This window comes from Pollicipes pollicipes, unplaced genomic scaffold, assembly GCF_011947565.3.
Source record: "Pollicipes pollicipes isolate AB1234 unplaced genomic scaffold, Ppol_2.1 Scaffold_6138;HRSCAF=7277_pilon_pilon_pilon, whole genome shotgun sequence".
Taxonomy (NCBI): domain Eukaryota; kingdom Metazoa; phylum Arthropoda; class Thecostraca; order Pollicipedomorpha; family Pollicipedidae; genus Pollicipes; species Pollicipes pollicipes.
Genome location: NW_023596818.1, coordinates 8,698,069 through 8,721,072, shown reverse-complemented (window position 1 = coordinate 8,721,072; position 23,004 = coordinate 8,698,069). Strand labels below are relative to the sequence as shown.

Genomic DNA, 23,004 nt, shown 5'->3' with positions numbered 1-23,004 from the left:
CCCTGTAAACACTTTATTAAATTAAGTCAATCGAATTTGCGGCGTAGACTGGAGCCGGCGGAAGTTACTCATGTGGCACTGACGCTCGACTCTTCCTATGGCGGCGGCGGTGAGTCTGCCCGGCTCGTGACATGCCGTGGGTGTACCGCCCATTTGGGGCGTCTACTGGCTGTCACTGGACGGTGCCGAACGGGATTATGTCGCGTGTACTAATGAGCAGTTTCATCGTAATACATTCCGGTGCGACCTGATGGCGATTACGCATGTAGGCTGAGTGGGCGAATCTACAAAGCTGCTCGCGGCAGGTGTCGGCGGTGACGCAACCTTCGTTTAAAGTACATTGCAAGTCACGGCGAAGTCGCACAGGAGGGCCTCGGTCCTGCAAAGGGTAATACTGCAAGACATTACGAGTTCGCGTGCCTCAAATACAGTAGGTACATAACGTGGAGCACGTGGGCAAAACGAGCATCCCACTGCCGACGGAAAGCTCGGGCTTAATAGCGTCGCCCTTCGTCAGTTCCGCTTGACGACCTCTATGCCTTTGGACGCCGACCTTTGGAACCATGGGGTGGGGGTGTGTGATTACAGATCAATCGATTCGTGAGCATTACTGGCAGAGCGGGTCACGCTCGCCAAACAATGCCTCACTGCATGCTTTCAATGAACACCTGGCGAGCTTGCTCCACACAACGTGGTCAGCTATACCCCAGGCGAGAGCAATTCCGCATCATACATACATACATACATCAGGCACCCTCCCCATGCGGGGTGACATCAACGCTGGCTTATTTATGACCTTTTGCAGGACGGTGAGACCGCAGCAGCGAGTGAGGATATTGCCGCCGCGTCCTCCTCTGAACCGAGGCCATGAAGTTTCTGCTGCTGTTGACCGCTTGGTGCGCCGCTGCCCGCGCCGACTGGTGGCCACACCGTCTCGCACGGGGTCACGGCGGCGATATGACGGATACCGTGGCCAGAGAGGAGCCTATGGCGGATACGGTAGCCAGAGAGGAGCCTATGGCGGATACGATGGCCAGAGAGGAGCCTATGGCGGATACGGTGGCTAGAGAGGAGCCTCTGGCGGATACGGTGGCCAGAGAGGAGCCTATGGCGGATACGGTGGCCAGGGAGGGACCTGTGGCAGATACGGTGGCTAAAGAGGAGAGTATGGCGGATACGGTGACCAGGGAGGAGCCTATGGCGGATACGGTGGCCAGGGCGGAGAATTATGATATGGTTATGGTGGAAGCAGTGGCGGGTATGGTTATGGCGCCAATGGTCATGTGAATCCGGGCTTTGGAGTTAATGGTCAAGCGAGATTCGGCAGATACGGCTACAGCAGTCCGTACGGTGGTATGGAGGATATGAGAGATATTGATGTGATGTGCATTGTAAATACACTAAAGAAACTTTAAAAATTACCTGGAAGCCTTTGCATTGACTTATTTCACCTCCACGTTGCATGAGCCTCTGCTTGTAACTGGTCCCTATCCTCTTCTGAACGCAACCTAGATCGTCTTTGCAAGGCAGTATGTAACTTAAGTTAAATATGGCGTGCGTTCAGTCCCGAGCGTCTGTTCAAGCGTCTGCGCGGGTTGGCTCGGGGCACTGCACGTGCTGCTTGGTATGTACTACCCTCTGTGAACGCCAACGGCGCTGGCTGTCCCCACGCCGTCCAGCCGCGTCGATTGAGATCTCCGCCGCGGAGGGGCCGCTGGAAAATTCCGCCATCCTTGCCACGCGCGTTCACAGACCAAGTGGCAATGGGGCTCTCCATAACAAAACGACAAAACAAAAGCTAAAACTTTCTGCAGGCCATCCAACACGAGGAAAAAACGAGACAAGCGTGCGGAAGAGGCCGGACAGGGCGATGGTGGAGCGAGGCCTGCCAGCCTAGGTCCCCGCTGCACGGCAGCATACCGTGCCGTGGGGATGCGCACGCGGCTGTGTTGGGATAATGTCAACAGCAGTGACATGGAACGAGCTGGCGGGAGAGGAGGCATGTCGGGTGTACCTCGCCTGCGCAGTGGCTGGCCCCGCCCCTGTGACGCCCGAGGATGCGGGCATATCCCTTGATCGCGCCTCTCGCGGCGCTGCGGAGCGGAAAAAACCGGTCAGGGCGCCTGGCGGCCTGTACTGCGCCGATCTCGGTCGAGCGGTGGCGGACCGCGAGCGACCTGCGACGAGAAGGCCGGCTCGGTGACGGCACAGTGGGAGGGGCTATCGCGAGCGCTGTCTGTACCCGTCAACTGGAACAGACGGGTGGCGCAGTGCGGGCTGAGCGAGAGGTGCGGTGCTCCTGAGAACGGACTGCGGTGCGACACGCCAGCGGGGAGAGATCGGCGCCGGGACAGCAGCACAGCGAGGCCGTGAGTGAAACGACCGAACCAGCGCAGTGCCGGCGAAGCCAGCAGCGCAGTTCGGACGCCAGCGCGTCCTGTCCTCGGGACGTCGCGGAGCCCGGGCAGCAGTGAGACCGCGAGACCAGCGCTCCGCCAGCAACGCACGCTCCAGGCGGCAGCGGATCCGACGACGATGCTGTGCTTCCTACGCTCGGCGCTGCGGCCGGCCGGCCGGCGCAGCCTCGCCACCAGCACCTGCACGGCGGAGATCGTGGCCCGCGAGGCACGCCACGGCGCCAGCAACTACCAGCCGCTGCCGGTGGCGCTGCAGCGCGGTCTCGGCGCGCTCGTGTGGGACGTGGACGGTAAGCGCTACTTCGACTTCCTGTCGGCGTACTCGGCCGTCAACCAGGGCCACTGCCACCCGCGGATCGTGGGCGCGCTGACCGAGCAGGCGTCGCGGCTCACACTGACGTCGAGGGCGTTCTACAACGACGCGCTCGGCGAGTACGAGGAGTACGCCACGCGGCTCTTCGGCTACGACAAGCTGCTGCCGATGAACACCGGCGTGGAGGGCGGCGAGACGGCCATCAAGCTGGCCCGCAAGTGGGGCTACATGAGGAAGGGAATCCCCGACAACGAGGCGCGCATCGTCTTCTGCGAGAACAACTTCTGGGGGAGAACGTTGAGCGCTGTGTCGTCGTCGACTGACCCGACGGCGTACCGCCACTACGGCCCCTTCATGCCCGGCTACGACATCATCCCGTACAACGACCTGTCCGCTCTGGATGCAGGTCTGCAGCAACCCGCGCACGGCCGCCTTCATGGTGGAAGCCGATCAGGGCGAGGCAGGTGTCGTCGTGCCCGACGAGGGCTACCTGCGCGGCGTGCGAGACATCTGCACGCGCCACAACGTGCTCTTCATAGCCGACGAGGTGCAGACGGGCCTGGCGCGGACCGGGCGGCGGCTCGCCTGCGACCACGAGGGCGTGCGGCCCGACATCCTGATCCTCGGCAAGGCGCTGTCCGGCGGCGTGCTGCCCGTCTCGGCCTGCCTGGCCGACGATGAGGTGATGGGCTGCATCCGACCTGGGACCCACGGCTCCACGTACGGCGGCAACCCGCTGGCGTGCCGCGTGGCGATGGCGGCGCTGAAGGTGATGGAGGAGGAGAAGCTGGCCGAGCGGGCCGAGCGGCTCGGGCAGCTGCTGCGCGAGCAGCTGGCGCAGCTGCCGGCTGACGCGGTGACGGCGGTGCGAGGCAAGGGCCTGCTGAACGCGGTGGTGGTGGCCGGGCGGCTGGACGCGTGGGAGGTGTGTCTGAAGCTGGCCGAGCGCGGTCTGCTAGCCAAGCCAACTCATGGGGACGTCATTCGCCTGGCGCCGCCGCTCGTCATCAGTGAAGAGCAGCTGCTGGAGTGCGCCGACATCATCAAACTCACCATCGAAGGCATGTAGAACCGGCAAACTGGCTGCGACGATGCCCCTTAGCGAAGAGCGATTGCTGATGCGCTTTGAATACGGGGAGCGACTGACGGCTGATTCAGGTCTGGCCGAGGAATCCGAAGATCGACGCACATATTACTCTGAGGAATGTACGTGTAAACGTTTGACGCTCAAGAGAAGTGCGTCACTGGAGCGAGACCTTAAAGTGCGACGTCCGCGACGCGACGCGCGTGAGTCAACGGAGCTCCGCGCTCATCGAAGTTGTCGACATAACACAGAGCCTGTCGGAGGCGTCCAGCGCGGCGCCAAGCTATGCTTGACTAGGGCATCTGCAAGCTAGGTGGAATAACAACGCACTGTTCCAACTGCAATAATAGGGCTGAAACTGTTTTCTTCACCAGGTAATATATTGGAATATTTACGGTGTGTTTATCTTCCATTGCGAGGGAAGGAAGAAGGATCAGTTCCAAGATCTCGTATGGCTGATTAGTCCATGTCCGCGCATGGTTGGTTAATCCGTATAATTCCTTTCTGCTCTTGGGTGATAACCATATGTTCGTCAGGCCGCCGAAGCTAATTACCTGGCTTCATGTGAAAAAGAAAATAATCAACTAATTGAGAGCGTCACATTCGAACTCACCACGCCACAACCCGACAGCTGTTGGAATCTCTGACCTGTCAACTGAGTAGGCTGCGAGTGATGCCTTGATACGCCATGACACCGGTACATGCCAATTTCTTGATTTGCACAGCACTGCTTGCGTCACAGGTGAGATCAGGGATCACAATTCCTGAATGTCCTTCTCAGTGGCATAATCATCCATATTTTTGTTCCTTGTCTACCACCTTCTATCACTTCATCGACATCAGACTGCCCACATCGTTTCGAAATGCATGATTACTACTTGGACTATACGTGAACACTGACCAAATGCTGTTTACACTACGAGCCGCCACTGATCGCCAGGATAGAGACATGGTTATCCATGTGAACAATGGCTTCCCCCTGGAATGTTTTTATAAGACCATATGATGCGCATATATATATATATATATATATATATATATATATATATATATATATATATGACTGCTATCTACAAAACATACCTTTTCAACATTTGAGAGGTAAGCATGTATTTCTGTTTTCACCTCGATAAAGATCGAGCCATTGCGAGAACATTGCTATGTTAAACATTACTCTGCACTGCCCACGGTGTTTTCATTGTCTTCCTCAGTCAGTCGATGCACGTGGTAGCGCACCGGCCGGCGCTGAGAACAGGCAGCCACCCGGACGTGGTGACCGGCGGATGCTGCGGACAGACACCCAGACGTGGTGACCTGCGGATGCTGCGGACAGACAGACAACCAGATGTGGTGACTGGCGGATGCTGCGGACAGACAGCCACCCAGATGTGGTGACTGGCGGATGCTGCGGGCGGACAGACACCCAGACGTGGTGACCGGCGGTTGTTGCGGACAGATAGACACCCAGACGTGGTGACCAGCTGATGCAGACGTTGGAAGGCGTTGCAAGAAGGAATCGATCGTGGAGATGAGTTATACTGTGTGCAGAACTGTTGACACAGAACGACATGACATCACATACTACAGGTAAGTTGTTTGCTCCCCTGAAAAGGTGAATGTCTGGCCGTGATCATCTGGCGGTGATGGTGATCTGACACCTCTGGCTGACGGCAGGAAACAGACACTTGAAAGCTGCACCTAAACATCCAAGTTTTTATCCGAAGCACACGATAAAAAGTGCTGTTGTAATGAAGCACGGTGTGTGTGTGTGTTTAGCCCTTCATGGTATATGCCATGCAGAACTTGAATGTACATTATTAAGCGCAAAACTTGGTTGAGCAATGGGTGCAGATAGATGCATCAACGGATTGGGTTTGACCGGGTAAGCAAACTGTCAAAATACTTATCAAGTACGGCTGCATTTTAAAATTTGAAACCCTACCGGATTCAGATGGATTGAAAGCTTCTTAAAATAATCCATACTAGAGCTCCCCCTCCTGTTGTCTTACAAGTTTCCATACGTCAAAGCTTCAAGATAATTTCAAACAGCAAAACACTTAATATCGACCAGTTATTTTATGAAACAGAATGCAAGATGCCTTAGATACTGTTTTTATGCATTCAGTCGAAGTAAACATGAATGCCTTTACGTGCAAAAGCATACATGCCCTGCTGGATGCCTCTCAATTCATATTACCTCACACCTCAGATCTTGACAGCCAGAAAATAAGATGTATGGCACGCCATGACATAACCACGCATTGGTCAGTTTGGTCACCTATCATATTGATTAGCACAAAATGACCACTGTAGTCGGTGCGCCCTAAAACTCCAATCAGCAATCCAATCAAATCATATTGAATTAATCTCCCAAATGGATCGAAAACCGTTCATTGGCGCCATGTGAGCCAGTTTCTAGCCGTCAAAATAAGAAGTTCGTGCATATTTACGCCGGGCGGATGTAGAGGACGTATGTGTATAAATATATATATATATATATATATATATATATATATATATGTTTTATAGGGGTTGAATGGTTACCCATTGCTTACACACAATGCTTTCCTGCGTGCTATATGAGTTGATATTCAAAGCCATGTTTTTACAATGTATATATATATATATATATATATATATATATATATATATATGTTTTCACGTGTGACATATTTATACGTTGTAAAAGCATGGCTTTAAGTATCAACTCGTATGGCACGCAGGTAAGCATTGTGTGTAAGTACCGAATAACCTTTTAACATCCATTAAACGTTTTCACGGGTGCAGCGGTGAGTATGGTTCAAAGCTTACTCAACTTGATACAATGATATCCAGGTTTATGATGGTTGTGATATTATGTGTGCTGGATTTGCGCAGTCTTACGCCACAGGAAAATGTCTGCAGCGTATCACCACTAGGAGTGTTTTTCCTGAGATTCCTGAGATTACTCTTTGGCGATGGAAGCATGTTTTCATGCCTTGGGGATCTTAGGATGTTCAGTCCAAGCCGTAAACCAGCTTCTCCCGCCCGTCTGCAAGGGTTTCCATTTTGAGAGTTGGTAGAAGCCGTTGATAACCCTTGTCATGCCCGACAATGATTTTGACTTCTCTCTTCAGTGCTCGCTCACTTTGTTGGGCTTGGTGGCCGGTGAGCCCTGGATGAAAAATGGTTGCAGGTTATTCAAGCAGTGGGCGAACATACGTGATCTAAATTTTAACCATTTGATCTCGTGACGGGCGAAATCTTTTCATCACGTGAAGCATGCATAAAGTCTTCACAATTTCATCCATATATGTGCGCCAAAACATACCGGTGAATATTGCTGGTCGTAAAAGTTAAGTGCTTCCAGCGATTGGTAGCCTGACCCGATTTATTACGATGTCCGGGAATATCAGGGATTTCTTGGCCGTAAAAACTTGTATGATATAACACTTCTCAGTGTTAGGCACCATCTTATTTGCAGCTTACCCTTCACACAGTTCGTCAGCTTGGTCTCGCAGCTGGCTGTGTTCCTCAGTCCGGTCAATTGGACATGTTTGGTATGTTGTGAAATCATCTACATGTTTAAAGCGGTATTCTGCCTCAGAAGGCACCGTTGATCATGGCTAAGAAAGTAGCCGGTCCAGTCAGGGTATCCTGTCGTGTGCCGCAAGTTATTGATTTCCAACCGCTAATTGCTTCATCCGGCATCTTCAGCCTCTGCTTTCGGCTCTGGAGAAATGCGATCAACCGCTTTGCATAGTCAAAGCGAAGTCCCATGCTAAGCATATTTTGTACTACAACTGAATGGCCAATGAGTTCAATTTTTTTTCTTAGAACCATGCAAAACTAGAGAAAAAGCTTGCTTGGCTTATTCACCTCAGAGAGTAAATTGTGCAGCAATCTTATCAAGTGGTGGGACGTGAGGCACCCCCTACATTACCGTTTTGGCGTTTTGCTGTTTCCTGTTTCCGGCTTTATGTCGGCCGGAATGAGAGGAACAACGGGCTGTTCCAAAGGTTTGCCTAATGCAAGTGTAGGGCTCGCAGCCGCGGATCTCCTGGCGACTTTGGTGTTGCTTTTTTAGGAGCTGGTATGGCGGTTGCCCTCTTCCCGACCGATGGGACCTGGCCTTCCTGAAGTGGTCAAGGAAATATGTTGATGAGAGGTGGTGCCAGCTCGACACAAAACTCCCTCAGCAGCTGCACTGGTGGTTCGGCAGCAGGTGCAGTCATCTTCTCTCGCATGTGTGATAGTTTATAGGCTACTTGTCATGGCTGTGGATCAAATGGAACTTCTTCTGCTGGCAAGAGACACGACAACTGGTGGGCACGAGGCGGTCCATATGTTGCACATACTTCTGTAAATAATTTATTTTTTAGCGGTCTTTGCAGCGCATGACAAATGGCCGTGTGGCGCTTGCGGGTACTCGTGCCGCTTGAGGATAGAGCATGGGTTGAAACTGGGCTGCGCCTTGTAAAGGTAAATGACATCGGCCATTTACCTTTAGGCAGATACCTAGGTAGGTATCATGCAGAGCCTTTATTTCGTGGATGTTTGTGCTATAAATTTTTATTTGCGATCTCCGATGGATGTTATGACATGACATTGCTGGATGGTAGACCGTGTAATAGCTATAAGAAAGGCCTGTTCCACTCTGCGCATGCGACCCAACCACGGGCCATGTGGTTTCTCATGAGGTAATGGCTCCAGCAGCTGGAAGGCATTGGCTTCGTTAAAGCCCCTTGTTTTTTAAGCCTTTTACAGGGAGCTTTCTACTGCTTCCTGCTATGCGCGTGACAGGATGGGAATGTGAGCTCACATAATCGGGGCAGCCACGTGATCCGCTGAAATAACAAATTACTGACATTCACGTATCCTACTGCACGCTACGATCCGTGCCGTGATTATGGCGGTTTTCACTCGGGGAAGTGCGGTGTGCTGTCTGCTGGCAGCTACAATTTTTACTCGCGATCTGAAGGGCCCTCGTTTTCAATATAAGTGCTCCCAACTTTTACAGCCGAAAAACCTGGAGCTCAAGCCCATTTTTGCTGATCGCGAGTAAAACTTTTAGCTGCCAACAGACAGCACACCGCACTTCCCCCAAGTGAAAACCGCCATAATCACGGCACATATCGTAACGTGCAGTCGGATACGTAAATGTCAGTAATTTGTGATTTCAGCTGATCACATGGCTACCCCCATTATGTGAGCTCACAGTCCCATCCTGTCACGCGCATAGCAAGAAACAGTAAAAAGCTCCCTGTGAAAGGATTAAAAAATGGGCTTGAGCTCCAGGTTTTTCGGCTGTAAAAGTTGGGAGCACTTATATTGAAAACGAGGGCCCTTCAGTATGCCAGAAGGTATCGGCTAAGCGATGTTGTCGGGTAAGCGTTCGTTGCATTCAGGCGGACTCAGCGCTTCGAAACTTTAGTCATAGTCACAAGTAGAAGGGATTGATCCATTCCACAACAAAGCCCAATTTCTAGGCACTAAAAACCCGTAGAAATGCGTTGCATCTCATATCGTCGTTTCATACTTTCATTATGAATGAACACGCACTATTCACGCTGAGCTATTTCCGTGTGTATGTACTTCAACATCCATGGAGATGTGGCATCCTGCTAAACACCACCTATAACAAAGCGCCTCATGGTCGATCCGAATCACCGCCTGTCGGGAGGTCACATGCATGCATTAGGAAACTTCTGATTAATATACGGCCAGATGGAAAGATCATTTACACTGACCCTCCCGCCCACCACTATATCTTCACCGCACAATCACCTGGCAGGTAAGTCCTGGCACTTGGTCGAAGGGGCCTTCTGCGTGCCGCCACTGAAGTTCTGTTCCGTCTGGGAGAGAGCGGAGGTGATCACGTCGTGCTTGTTGGTATACAACTAGGGCAAACGCACGGTCTGGACGCGGCGGCCGATCGCGCGGTGTCGGTCGGGATTAGGAGTGTCGGCTAAATACAGATTGGCTCATTTATGATCGAGATTCGACATGTGTTTGTCATTACAAAGAATGGCAAAAAAAAACCCAGAGTGGCCATTATATTGTTCACAAGCGCATCACCGCTTATCTCGCTCTTTTATACACAAAGGACTTTGCCTCACAAAATACGCAACACATCTGACATCCATTTCCTTTGTACCAAAGGTGTTTAAAGCCTGGGCAGCGCTTAGTTACGTTGTCATTCTGACCTATTGATGGGTATACATAGACAAAGACGAGCTCCTTTAGGAGACACCGCAAAGACATGTTAAAGAAAAAATCCGACTGGGATAGGTTTAAACGTACTGGCATCTTGCAGGCTGGGTGGGCAGCCACAAAACAATACCGGACAGTCGAATGGTCCAGGTCGATTTCTACAGCTAGAAACGGTGCCAGTGGGGAGGAAAGGGTGCTCCTCCCCACATCCGAGCATGAGCCTATTAGAAGCCCTGATGACTTCGCGTGGAAACGAGCAATACAAACGCATTGACCTCCCCCGTCCCAATCACCTCGTGGAATCCGCCTTTACCGCCCGCGCACCGGCCTCTAGCTACAGCTCCCAATGCTCCCTTGCTGTCGCGCAAGAACCTCATGCCCAACAAAACAAGACGGCGACGTGGCTACAGTAGATCACGTTTTGTAGCATATGACCTTCGATAAGGTGGTTGAGGGTGCCGGTAGTGTAGTGGTTAACGCGTCCTGCGTTGACAACCTCGCGTCTGGGAAACCAGAGGTGCGGGGTTCGATTCCCCTCGGTGCCCACCCTTTCTGACAGGGCGAAAAGCAGGCGATGCCACATAGCCTCAGCAGCTGAGTGCCGTGAAGTTCCAATGGCGACGATAGGGTGGTTGGCCATGATTATGCTCACATTCACCTCCACGATATAACACCTTAGCATGCCAAGTGTTGGCAGGTAACCAATCGGTGGAACCGGACCTTGCTTCTGGCGGCTTGGTCCTTCCATCGTTGATTAGTTTCAGCGTATCCCTGGTTATCGGAGATGTTCGCCTACAATTCTGTCGGGACCGAGCCTACTTCGCGTCCCTGGACAGGGGCCCCATAACGACGTTTCGGCGGGTAGCGACGCGTGCCAACGACGGGCCCAAAGCTGGCCGCGCGACGTCGTCAGCCGCCACCCTATTCACCCGCACCTGGAAACACAATGCAGAGCCCCCGTGGCAGCTGCATCGACTGGCGCGGAAGTTGTTACTCCGGGGAAGCCAACACACAGCGAGGCGGATTCACAACACAGGCAGATCCCGCCCTTGATGGTGACCGCATCCCCCTTCCACCATCAGCACTCGCCCGTCGCACTGACCAATGGACGGCGCGGCGTACCCCCGGTTGCCGTGACAACGGTCAGGTGAGCAGACTTGCCGGGCCCGGTGCCAGGGGGCCAGCTGGCGGCGGCGGCGGCGGCGGCGGTGGTGCCGTGCGGTCCTTGGCAGTCGCGTGGCGTGAGGACGGTGGGGTGGTGCGCTTGGCGGCGGCGGCGGCGGCGGCGGCGGCGGCGGGGCGGCGGAGTGTGGTGCCATCATGCCGGAGCCAGTCTTATACTCGGTGGACGGACGTCACAGATGATGACGCAGAAACTCTGCGGCAGAAGTTCCTGCAGAGGATCCAGCAGGATGACTTAAAAGGTGGGCTGGGCTCAGGAGATCATTGTGAAGTCGTCAACTCGGTATCCTGGGCGACCCGCTGACAGTGGCCGCATCTACGTCTACACCCGTTTACCCGCTCGCCCTCGCCGCGACTGGATGCGTGTTCTGGACCGACCCACTCCCGCACGCGTCATCCGGGTGCCGCGCACGCGAATCTCAGTGCCTTAACGTTTGAGAGCGCTTTTGCGACCATTGATCCGATTGCGGTGTTTCTGTGTTTCGAATTTGACAGCTTTCACTCGAATTGCAGCATGTTGCGTTGCATTTTTACGACCGGCGTACTTTGATAGGCGCGCCCTTGTTCACTGATCGAGCTTTGCATCCCTTTATTGTGCACATCTCTGACCTTTTGTTTCATCCATTCAGCAGTGGAAGACAGAGCATTTTGTCTAAAAAAAAAACATGTGATATGTCACAACGTATGTGTCTTATTGAAAAATTCTTCCATACCCTCACCATTACTGAGTTTCGAAAATAGGTTTCTCACTCGATCGATGCAAAAGCCGGACTGGGAAGGCAGTGAGGCTGAAAGGAACATTTCCCCGCGTTTGTAGCTGGTTCAACTTGATGCGCATCTGAGAGCCGCCCTTCTCTCGTCATTGCGCTTCGTCCTGCTTTCTGCGTCGGCCCTTGTGCCCCTGGCAAGCTAGTTGCGCCCACCATGAGCGGTCTCGTGTGCCCCCTCCCCCCCCCCCTGGCGGGGCCCGCCTGAGCGCTCTCCCCCCCCCCCCCTCTTCCCACCGACCCCGAAGATGGGTCCATGTGTGGACCAAGTCTCAGCGGAGGACCCCCCAGGAGGACCATGTAGTATTGTCACACCATTATCCGCTCACTTTTATCCCATAGGCCTGAAATGTTCAAAATGACCAAAGGGCTCTAATCCAAACTAAGCCAGGTGGGTATCTGAAACCATTCTCTTACCAGCTTGTTCGCCAGAGATAGCTGAAGGGATGGACCTTGCCAAAGCAACTTTTTTCTCTTCGCCTAAGGCGTGGTAAGCAGTAGTGCAGCCCAGAGGGGCGGGCCTCTGAGTCTTGTGTTTAAGCACCCTATCCCCCTCCGTCAAGTTCAAGCACGGTTTTTCACCGCGAGTACTGAATATAATTCCGGAATCTGGTGACTAGGAAAGCTATCTTGATTTTAGAGATTGTAGGCACCACCATAGACAGTGGCTTGTAGATCCCAAAAGTCTAACTTAAAAGAAGGCTAGCGGATAGCGAGGCGAGCACATAGGTATGGTGTGCAGCTGAAACAATTGATTAATGTACCAGGGCGAACCAAGATTGATAGCTCATCGATACGCTACGTTCTGCACCAATCATTGTGGGTTTTTTTTAGTCTGTTCGCCGTGCACAAGTACTGCCAATGGGCTGGGGCTGGCCTGTAAAAATTATCCCATCGCAAGTCGTGGTAGTCCCTGCCGTCGGTACCTGAAAAACAAGTTATCTCCAATCAATGCAAAGCAAATACAAAAAGTTGGCATTGCACTTTTAGCTTGCGGCACCACGAGATTAAGTCCCGCAATGATGCTGTAATACCGGTCTCATTGGAAAATCCTTTTGCCTTTTTATTATTTCTCCTCACCTAGGACTAGTTTTAAAGCCAACTGTTTCGAAAACTTGCAACGTGACAAGCGAACGGAGTGCATGAAGGAAACGCGATATGAACGAGGAAAAGATACCGCAGTTTTATGCATGTGGAATTAGGCATGCCTTTAGTTTACGCAATCCATTACATCTTGATAAGCTTGATTTCACAATTTAAGCCGTTGTTGCACTGGGGAGGCATCTTAAGGAAAGCACGTGGCTTAAAGTTTACACCCGTTAAAAAAGCACGTTGAATGCCAGAACACATCTTATTTGGTTAGGCATGTTTCCGTGCCATCGCGGTCGTTGATCTAATGTTGAAGGATAGACGTGCGTGCACGAGCAAAGACGCTGTTCAAGATGTAGGGACATTTATCGGTGCAATGAGGACTAATTGATTCGGCTTTGGCACTCAAAGCGTGCCATAGCGATTTGGCAATACCTCTCTTGAAGACGTTGTTAGTCACGACGTCTGTGAAATTAGGCAGCATTCAGCGAACTAGCTTTGAGTTCCGTGCGATTTTAGACCATCGTTTGTCGATTTTCATGTGTCACACGCACCACCAATGTGTCACATTATGTGTCACACGAGAATTGATGTGCACACGTGCATCAGAACGTTATTCTGAGTGAGAAAATCTGCCTTGCCCGTTTTAGACCACCCGTGTTACACCCCTTCATTCGCATTGACAGTCGACCCAGAATGTCACATTCCTACTTGCCGCTGGCTCGTTGTGAATTCGCTATGAGGAACTCATGCCTTCATGCCGCCACTTCGGTCCACACAGCACCACAGAAATCATGCGCTGTCTAACTCAAGACGCTCAGTGCCAACCCGTCACGCCCTTCTTCGAAGTGGTCGTTCGCAGGGGCGCAGTCAAGGGAGGGACGGAGGGGCTTGGGCCTCCTCCACAGGGGTGGATTTTTCCTTCTTCACCATAGAGAGGTCCTGACATATAGTTAGAAATCGGCGAAATGCGTGCTCAGTGAGCTCCGGACCCTCCCCTAAGAACGTCCTGGCTGTGCCTCCGGTCCCTAGCTCTACGCACGCGCGGCGACGCCGGCTCGTGACATGGCATCGCTTCTTGTAACGCAGCAACATCACGTCTGCCACGTCACGTCACGTCACGCCACGTCACGTCACGTCACGCCACGTTACTTCTGTCCATCTGCCTTTTGCATGCAACGTTGCGTGCGAGCAGTGCTTCAAAATTCAACATTTTGCGGAGCCTCGGGCTCTCAAAGTAATCTATTTTAAACTCCAGCCTCCCATCCATGGATCCCTTGCATTTTCTGCTAAGTTTAGTGTCCTTGTCGCACTTTTTCCGGGGGCGATTTTGCCACATTGGCAGGCAGTGCGCGGCTGCGTCACAATCCGGTGGGGCAGCCGGCGGGAACGGCACTGATAGCCAGAGGCGCCGGTCAGATAACGTATCAATGCCAGCCTGTGGGCGCTTTGATCGGCGCACCCGCTGTCGCGTTGCCAAGGTGATGACTTGCGGCTTGCCCTGGAGGGGTCACGGTGCCAACCGCTTTAACCATATGTGATAACAACTTATTTCTCTGTGAGAACTATCGAAACTACGGGCGGCGTTCTACGAATCATTCAGGACTGGAAGTAGTTAGATTCATCACGAACAGTAGCGCAGACAGGGAGGGGGACACCGGGAGCACGTGCCCCCCCCCCCTCCCATCTGCTTAGGTCCCGAAGGGCCAGGAGAATCCCTCGGGACCGTCGACTAAGAGCCCGATTTGAGCGCCAGAAAACGCCGAAGGACTGGCCGGAGGCCGTGTTAAACAGCCTGGCCCACAGGTCGGCAAATGCTACTCATAGGGCGCTTTGCGTCTATTTGTGGCCCTGAGTCGATGATGGCCTCTGTGCTGGTCCGGCACCACCGGTCCCGAACGGCCAGCTCCTTGTCGGTCTTGACCTGAGAAACCAGTTCTCATGCAGGGAAAAGGCTGGAGACCGCGATTTGCATTGGTCGGGTGCCTTGAAACCAAAAGGGGCTTCTGTGCCTGCCAGGAGCCCACAGTGCCTAACAGGGGACCGTGTGCCGGCACGGAGCCCCGAATCGGACGGAGGAACATTTGCTTGAACAGGAACAGGGACGGGGACCCACAGTATCAGAGGGCCTCTTTCGTTGGTCGGGACCCTTTGACGACAAAAGGAGATACGAACTTATGATATGTGTCCACAATGAGGCAATGAAAGAGCCCTGTGTCAGGCAGGGCCTCCAGTACCAAACGGGGGCTATTCACTCAATTTCAGCAGACACCCGTTAAGCCGAACTGGAGGCTTTGTGCCGATTATTGGACCACCTGCGGCGATAACGGATCTTTTTGCGTTGGCAGGGGATCTCACTTTGTCAGTGAGGGCCCCTGCGTCCATGTGAGCTCAACTCCCCGGGTCAGAAACCCTCCAGCGTCAGGAAGGGGACCAGGGTACGATGTATCCCTCTAAGGGCCTTCGGATAGACCAGGGGATCCGCGCCTGTATCGCCAGATGGCAGCCGGTACGCACCCTGTTCTGGGACGGAAAGGCCCTTCTGTACTTGACCGACAACGATAATATGTTCCGTAGTGTTTTACCTCTACCTGCCTACTTGTCCCTACGAAATAAGTTAATAAACATTCAATAAAATTGACCAAAAATTAGGAAAAACATGAAAACCACCAACCCACGTTTTGAAGAGGGCGTCCATCATTTTTGCAGAATGCAATAGGGAAGCAAAGCGTATACAACAAACAATATCGATTAGACGTCGATAACGATATTAATAATAACGCTCGCGCGCTCACAATCTTTAGAGCAAAGGGCCGGGGCTGCGGTTTCCGTAAAACCGAACGCCGTTGGCAACTGCAGAGAACACCGGGCGCGGGGCTCCGGGCGCACGAGAGCGATAGTTGAGAACGACCAAAGTAAGGATTCTGAGTGTTTTAAAATCAATTCGCACCACTCGAAGATTAGAATGGGGTTTCTGTTTCACCTCTGCAATGCTGAAGCTGTCCTCCGAACAGATCAACGATCACAGCAACACGAAAATTTAAGATTTTAGCTAAGCTCTTCCAGTTCCAACAGCAGTTGCGATTCTGTAAATACTAGTCTTCTCTCGTTACGTTTTCAAAACCACACAGGCGAATTTGCGCCCGGGCTGCCCTGTAAACATACAGGTTGATGTTCTAAGGCGTTTAAAGTAAGTTTTCTAAGATGCGTCAACATCTTCGTGTGCCCATTGGCCACCGGCGTGTGGCCTATGGGAACTCCAACGCCGGGAGTCGTGGTTTTGTCTTTTAGACTGCGAGCGAGCATGCTCAAAACCCTGCGGTCTCATTATTGTCAGCAATCGATTCTGACAGAATATTTAAGATTTTCAGGCAATCATAGCGTTGCGACGTTAATTGCAAAGTTTTAACCCCATGTCGGTCTAAAATATACCTTCAGGGGTCCTCAGTGTCTCTGTGAAAACCCGAAAAAGTTCTGGCAAGCCTCTAAGGTTAATCGGTTCAGGAAGAGTCCACTGATCCATTCAATGTCCGCTGTTTCAGTTAGCTGCCTGAAGCATGCAAACAGATTGTCTTCCCGGTAGCTTTTGGCTTCTCCAACGATAAAATTAAAAAAATTAAGATCAAGGAAGTTGGCCTTCCTTTTAATCGACTGGGCCATATGTTTTTTTTTTGGGGGGGGGCTTCACCTCAGGCCCTTTTTTGAACCCTTTCTCCCCTTACGATGGTCTGGCTGTGCCCTCGGCCCAAATATGTGCATGATTCGTGAGCGATTCCGAATTTTGTATGCAGCTGCGACTGCCCATGTTGCTGACTCATGCGTAGAATAGCGTTCGAGTGTATTATGCCGTGCTCTCACACTTAACTACGTCCAACTTGTATCCATTTCAAAGAATACTAGGCCTTTATGATGGGTGAACAATTCCACCAATTCCATGCAGTGGATTTTGCAGACAAATAACGTTCTGAAGCCCCAGTGTTGCTCAGGTGTCTGTTTCTTCCGCGCCGTTGCCTCTGCCGTTTCTTGCTTGCTGTTGCCCTGGCTGTTACTTTCTCGGCGTTGTCCCAGCTGTTTCTTCATCGCCGTTGCCCTGGCTGTTACTTTCTCGGCGCTGTCCCAGCTGTTTCTTCCTCGCCGTTGCCTCGGCCGTTTCTTCCTTGCCGTTGCCCTGGCTGTTACCTTCTCGGCGTTGCCCCAGCTGTTCCTTCCTCGCCGTTGCCTCAGCTGATCACCAGGTGACTTAACGTCAGCGGTGATCGGACGATTGATGGGAATCGATGAATGTTTAACACCTTCACGGTTAGACGACACGAGAGAAGTGCTGACGCATTGTGGCGTGACCTGTAACGGTGACCCAGAGTTCACGGGCAGGCGACGCCCCTGTGCGACACTTATCTGACATCGGCTGCAAGAGAGATAACGCAGACCATCATGGTCCGTGGGAAAGTGACAGATGCACATATCATTCAAACCTTTTACTACACTAAGCCAGTGGTGCTAAGTACATCTCTTAGTTGGTGTAAGTGACCGCTTAAACCGCGACACGGGTTTCCTTTTAAGCACTGAAAGCCATAAAACAACTGGGCGCTCATACGCCGTCACACTGCACGATTCCGACAATCCGATGTGACCTAATGGCCTCAGTTACGACTAAAGCGTCAGGTAAACGTCCTGGTATTCGAGAGACTACAAAATATTCGTGAAGGCGCCTTCGGACCCAAAAGCAAGAATGTATGACAAGTCCCGATGGTATCTCAAGTTGGCGGCTAAACAACTGGCCGTCTCTGAGGATATTTTTTTTTTGTGCAAGCGCGGCGTCTGCGCAATTGCATGGATCTACGTTTGCGTGCTTTCAAATAAGCATTCAGGCCTGGATAAGCCACATTTTTACAGCACAGCTAGCATGCCTTTTCAATACAGCATCAACGCATCGCATTTTTGGCTCATTTCACAGAAGAATACTTTAACACCACACCTCATTACTTCTGCGGTACCGTCAGACAAGAAACTGCGTAGTCGTCACCAAAAATAGATCGTAGCTCAACTGAGCCAGACTTTTGCCATCGGCCCCAATTTTCAGCTGTTTCCGAAAGGACTCCAGCGTACGAAATCCTTTTAGACGTCCTGCGTGAACTTCTCATGTTCCACACGTCCAGGCCTGTATCCTTAGTATTTAATTGTCAAGGGTCTCGCAAAAATGCTTTACGATGTAGTATCCCCTCTCTAGATCAGCTGAAACTGTTGGGCATAAATGCCAGCACATGCGTCTAATTTCCCTAGACTTAAGATAGACTTCTAATTCCCTAGACTAGGAAATAGACTTCTATTTCCCTAGATAACTAGATTTCCCTAATTTCCCTAATTTCCACGTATGTCCGTTCCCTATACGTGGAAGAGTCAGTCTTGCGCATGTGGTCTTCCGATTGCTGACATGGCAGTGATGGAAAGTGATGTCACGTTTCTGTGTATCGAAAACCAGCAGTAACTCAACCGTAAGCTAGACGCGCTTATCAACGACACTTCATGAGTGGCGACTCTCGATTGTAATGTCGATATGCTGGAACTCCGGAGGCCAAGGGGCGTTAACGCATGACCGGCAACGATCTAAGCGAATCATTGAGTGCTGTAGGGTGGTCATCATGATCGATCGTCATGGCATGATGACGTCACTGTATCACATCAAGGTTGCCGACCGTGAGAAGCTCTATGATGGCAGGCCGCTTTTGTGAACAATGCAGACTGTCAGCCAGTCACACGTGCTAGACTCGCTGTATTCGACGGAACGCTTTTACATGCGTATCCATCCCTCTATTCATGACCTGCAGCGTTTGATGAAAATAAGGAAAAGACGCTCGGAACCGAGCAGTCTGCTGTCGCTTTAAACGCCAGGATACCAGAACAGGCGCGGTAGGATTTGCTAGAGTTTGATGTTAACAAAGATGAGAAATAAAGCGTGCCGATTTCTGCCATTTTGAGTTATATAGTTGGAGCATGGGTGCTGCAGCTTCGTAAATAGACACAGGCGCTGCGAATAATCTAGGTCGCAGACAGGTCACATTGTAAAGTATTTTTGCGATACCCCTGACAATGAAGCTCTAAGCCGTATGTCACGTCGTGAAGCAACACCTGTTTGCAACATAATGATATATAAGTATAGTAAGGAATGATCCAGTCCAAAACAGGCTCAACGCTTTCTCTTTCTCCGACGCCGACAGGACGGATTAGTGTTTTCATCATGCAACTACGCGCTTGGCATGCTAGAAATCTAGCAACGGTTAGACGTGACATGGCAGCGACACGTGGAACCACCAGAGTGCAGTGGTCCACAGTAGCCACCCAAGGCGCGGGAGAGGAATCAGGGTAGCTGAAGGACGGATAGATAGGCTATCTTGTGGCTTGTAAGCACTTCAAGGTGTCACGGGCATTCCGTCCAAGGTCTAACCCATACCAGCGCAGTTCCAATTGTGCAGCGAAGGACGCCGTGTTTCACGAAAGAGCATCGATGCTTTGATCCGCTGTCAAAGCATGAACATTGCACATTGCTTTGGCATGCGGTGTCCACAGTTGCGTATGCGGCGGATCATTCAGCGGGCCGTCCTTAGCTGGCCCGGTATTCAACGGGCCGTGCTCAGCGGGCCCGGTATTCAGCGGGCCGTCCTCAGCGGGCCCGGTATTCAACGGGTTGTCCTCAGCGGGCCCGGTATTCAGCGGGCCGTGCTCAGCGGGCCCGGTATTCAGCGGGCCGTCCTCAACCGGCCCGGTATTCTGCGCATGCAAGCCCACCGCTCGGCAGCGGTGTCTACGTGAGCTATAAAAACTTGGACTTACAAATAAAGAAATATGTACGAATCGCTGACGCAATGGAAATAAGCCGACTACTGGCAAAAAGCAGCGTGTTTCCTCGCGATATGTGCAATGGGTCTCGGAGTCTTTCTGAATTTGGAGAACACAAGCAGCCGTAAAGATTGAAGTGCCGCACAATACGCGGAAAGCTTATAAATGCAGGACCCTCAAGAGTCACCAGCGTAAATTAATGTTTCTGGCAGCAAAAATGGATGCACTGTTTTTCCACTCCAGGATAATTTCCAAGGATAATTATGGATAAGCCAAAGTTTCAGCCACGCCCTGTGCAAAAAATCGTCCATAATTTCAGGTATTCGTTCCTCGGCTGTCAATAAAATGGCAGCTGGTCGACCGGTGCCGGCTGTAATGGGCGGGGGGGGGGGGGAGAGGGGGAGAGTGGTTGCCATTACTCTACAAGACGACGGGAAGGTGGAATTTCGTTTTCGAGCTTGGTTTCCCACGACGCTGAGCCCCCCCCCCCCCGCCCTATGCGCCAGCTGCCTCCAATATCCAGTGCTGACATGCCTTTTGATCGATCCGCTGTTTTCCGAGGATTCGTGGCATGTCCACTAGTTAAGTGGGGCCTGTCCATGCCCCAGTGGGATGAAATAAATATGTGCCTGACAAGACTAACCAAAAAATCAAAACGCGTGACACAATTCGAGGCTGCCAGATACGCATTATTGTCTGGCAGCACTGCTGCAGCACATTGCTGCCCTTCGCAACCGGCGTGTGGGGAAGCAACACAGGCTGCGCTGTTGCCCATGCTATTTCAGGTGCTCACGTGCGCTGAGCCAGACCCTATGGACTGTGACTGCACAAGGGGTGGGAGACGTCATCATGGTGTCGTGGTGTGTGCATGCACGGACGTATAAATGCGTACTTGCTCATACGTACGCATGCGTACACTTACATATCCTTCACATAGTTGATCTTATGTAGAATGTCAGTGTTGTGCTCAGCTAGCTGGCCAGACTCGTGCAGGAGGTCATCATTAGCAGCCACGCCGTGCTGATACAATGTGCAGTGCCACCTCATTGTGAACATGTACGATTTTTAGATGGAATGTCGCTTTTGCCTAGCTATTATGTCAAATGCTCCAGTAACTCAAAGAGAGCAATGCTTTTTTATTTATCAACATTTGCGATATATTTTCGATTTATTGATGTTCATCGTCAAAACGAAATATATGATAAGTATATAGTAAAACCTCTGAGGTTTCTGCAATACCTTGCGAGCAATTTGTGAGGTAAACCAAATTATCAATTCATCTCAGGTGATTAATTTGATGCTTACTGGATCACACATGTTTTGTATGTGAATCCAGGTCATTCAGCTATGACGTCATTCGTGCAGGCTTGCTTGCCGCCATTTGTGCCATGCCATGCAGCATTAGATATATTTCATCGACTAGTTGGACTGCCTAGTGTCTGCCACAAAATGTCAGGATAATTGTGTCGTCACTACCATATGCCTGCCATTACTCTCTGCACACAATGTCGGGAGCAAGTCACACTACACCAGGTCACATTAGATCACAGCTGGAGGTCATGTGAGGCCGTCTTGCAACAGTGACCGAACCGGTGACTTGTTTGGCCGCGTAAAACCAAAAGGGAAAGTTATCCCTGATTAGGCTTTATGGCCTTGACCTTTGTTGACATTGATATGCTTGTAAGGCACGAAAACGTTTCGTGTACGCTATAAAGTTGTACGCCCCTCTTTCCGAGTACCAGATAGCCGTATTGTTCTCATGTTTTCATGATTTTGAATGTGTTATGCGTGATATGCGAGGCCACCAATGACGTGACAACTGTCTGTTCAATGACTCTTGGGTGAGACCGACCCCAACGACCTCTGTTTGTCCAAATGCTGCTCGCATTTGTCCAATCATAGGATTAAATAGCGCGAGGAGGCCTTCAATCCTGTCGTTTGCGGTCACGGGTGGCGGAATAACTCAGGCGGCGTTGGGTTGGCATGCGCTCGGGTGGCCGGTTGAATACGACGCAGTCGGGTGGAGGGGTCGATTCCCCGTCCGATATACCTCACCTAAGAGAGCCCGGGGTACCAAATTCACGCAGTAGGTTGGGCTCTATAAGGTACGTAATGTAAAATTTGTATGCCTCTGGGTCGTGGCCGTCGAGTTAATTGAGGTCAAACAATGTGGGACTCCAAGGCAGTCTTGGTAGTGGCCTCAGACCTACTCACCCGAACAACTTGAATCTAGATATCTTCTCCAAGAAAAAAGGTCGGACAATCTCATTTAAGGTCAGTGGCCTCATCTCAACTTGAAAAATTCAAAGTGACACGATAGTTTTTGAGGTCATTGTGGTAATTGAGTGTAACGTCATCGTCTCGAGCCTCCGCTCATGAAAAATATTTCCAGGTCAAACGTTCATCAAGGTCCTTTTAGGTCGGTAATCTTTCCTGACCCTCATCAAGGCAGCATAAAGGCTTCAAACTATAAGGCTTTAATTCATCAAGTTTTCACACACATCAAGGATTCATACCCAACCCAACGATCAATGACTTAGTTCTTATCCTAATTTTGAGTTTTGATTGCTTAGTAAACCATTTCAAAGTTGCATGACTTCCTTTCAGGCTCCGTTGTCCTCGCTGTTTGAAAGGTTTCCGAAGCTTTGACCGGTCACAGATCAGTGACTTTGCAATATTTATCTTATGTTACACCCAAGATCGGCTATTCGGTGTTCTGCACCCATCTAAAGTTTGACGTCGCCTCGTCGTACCGCTCGAACTTGTTATAAAAAAAAAACAGAAGAGGACGGTCACATTAATGCTCCCTCCGCACCCGGACGAGCACGAGCGCAAACATTGCGCTCCTGTACCGATCTCACTTCCGTCCCACTAGACAGGTCGTCTGCATTCTGAATGCCGCACGAAAACCCTGCCAGCGCTGGGTGGGTCACGGAGCCCCGGGCGGTGTTACGTCACCTGCAGCCGCGCCGAGTGTAGCCTATCACGAGCATCGCCCCCAGCGGCGAGTCGCGGGTCACGCGAGGCCGGCGGGTGGGACATCCAGCCGCGCCACACCGGCTGACAGGGGTGAGACACTGACCCAGCCGCGCCGCACTAGCTGACAGGGGTGAGACACTGACCCAG

At 51.6% G+C, this 23,004-nt stretch overlaps 1 pseudogene; it reads left to right on the top strand.

Annotated features, from left to right (window-relative positions):
* Nucleotides 1–2,145: 2,145 nt before the first annotated feature.
* Nucleotides 2,146–4,208, top strand: LOC119106287 (ornithine aminotransferase, mitochondrial-like; annotated as a pseudogene).
* Nucleotides 4,209–23,004: the final 18,796 nt, after the last annotated feature.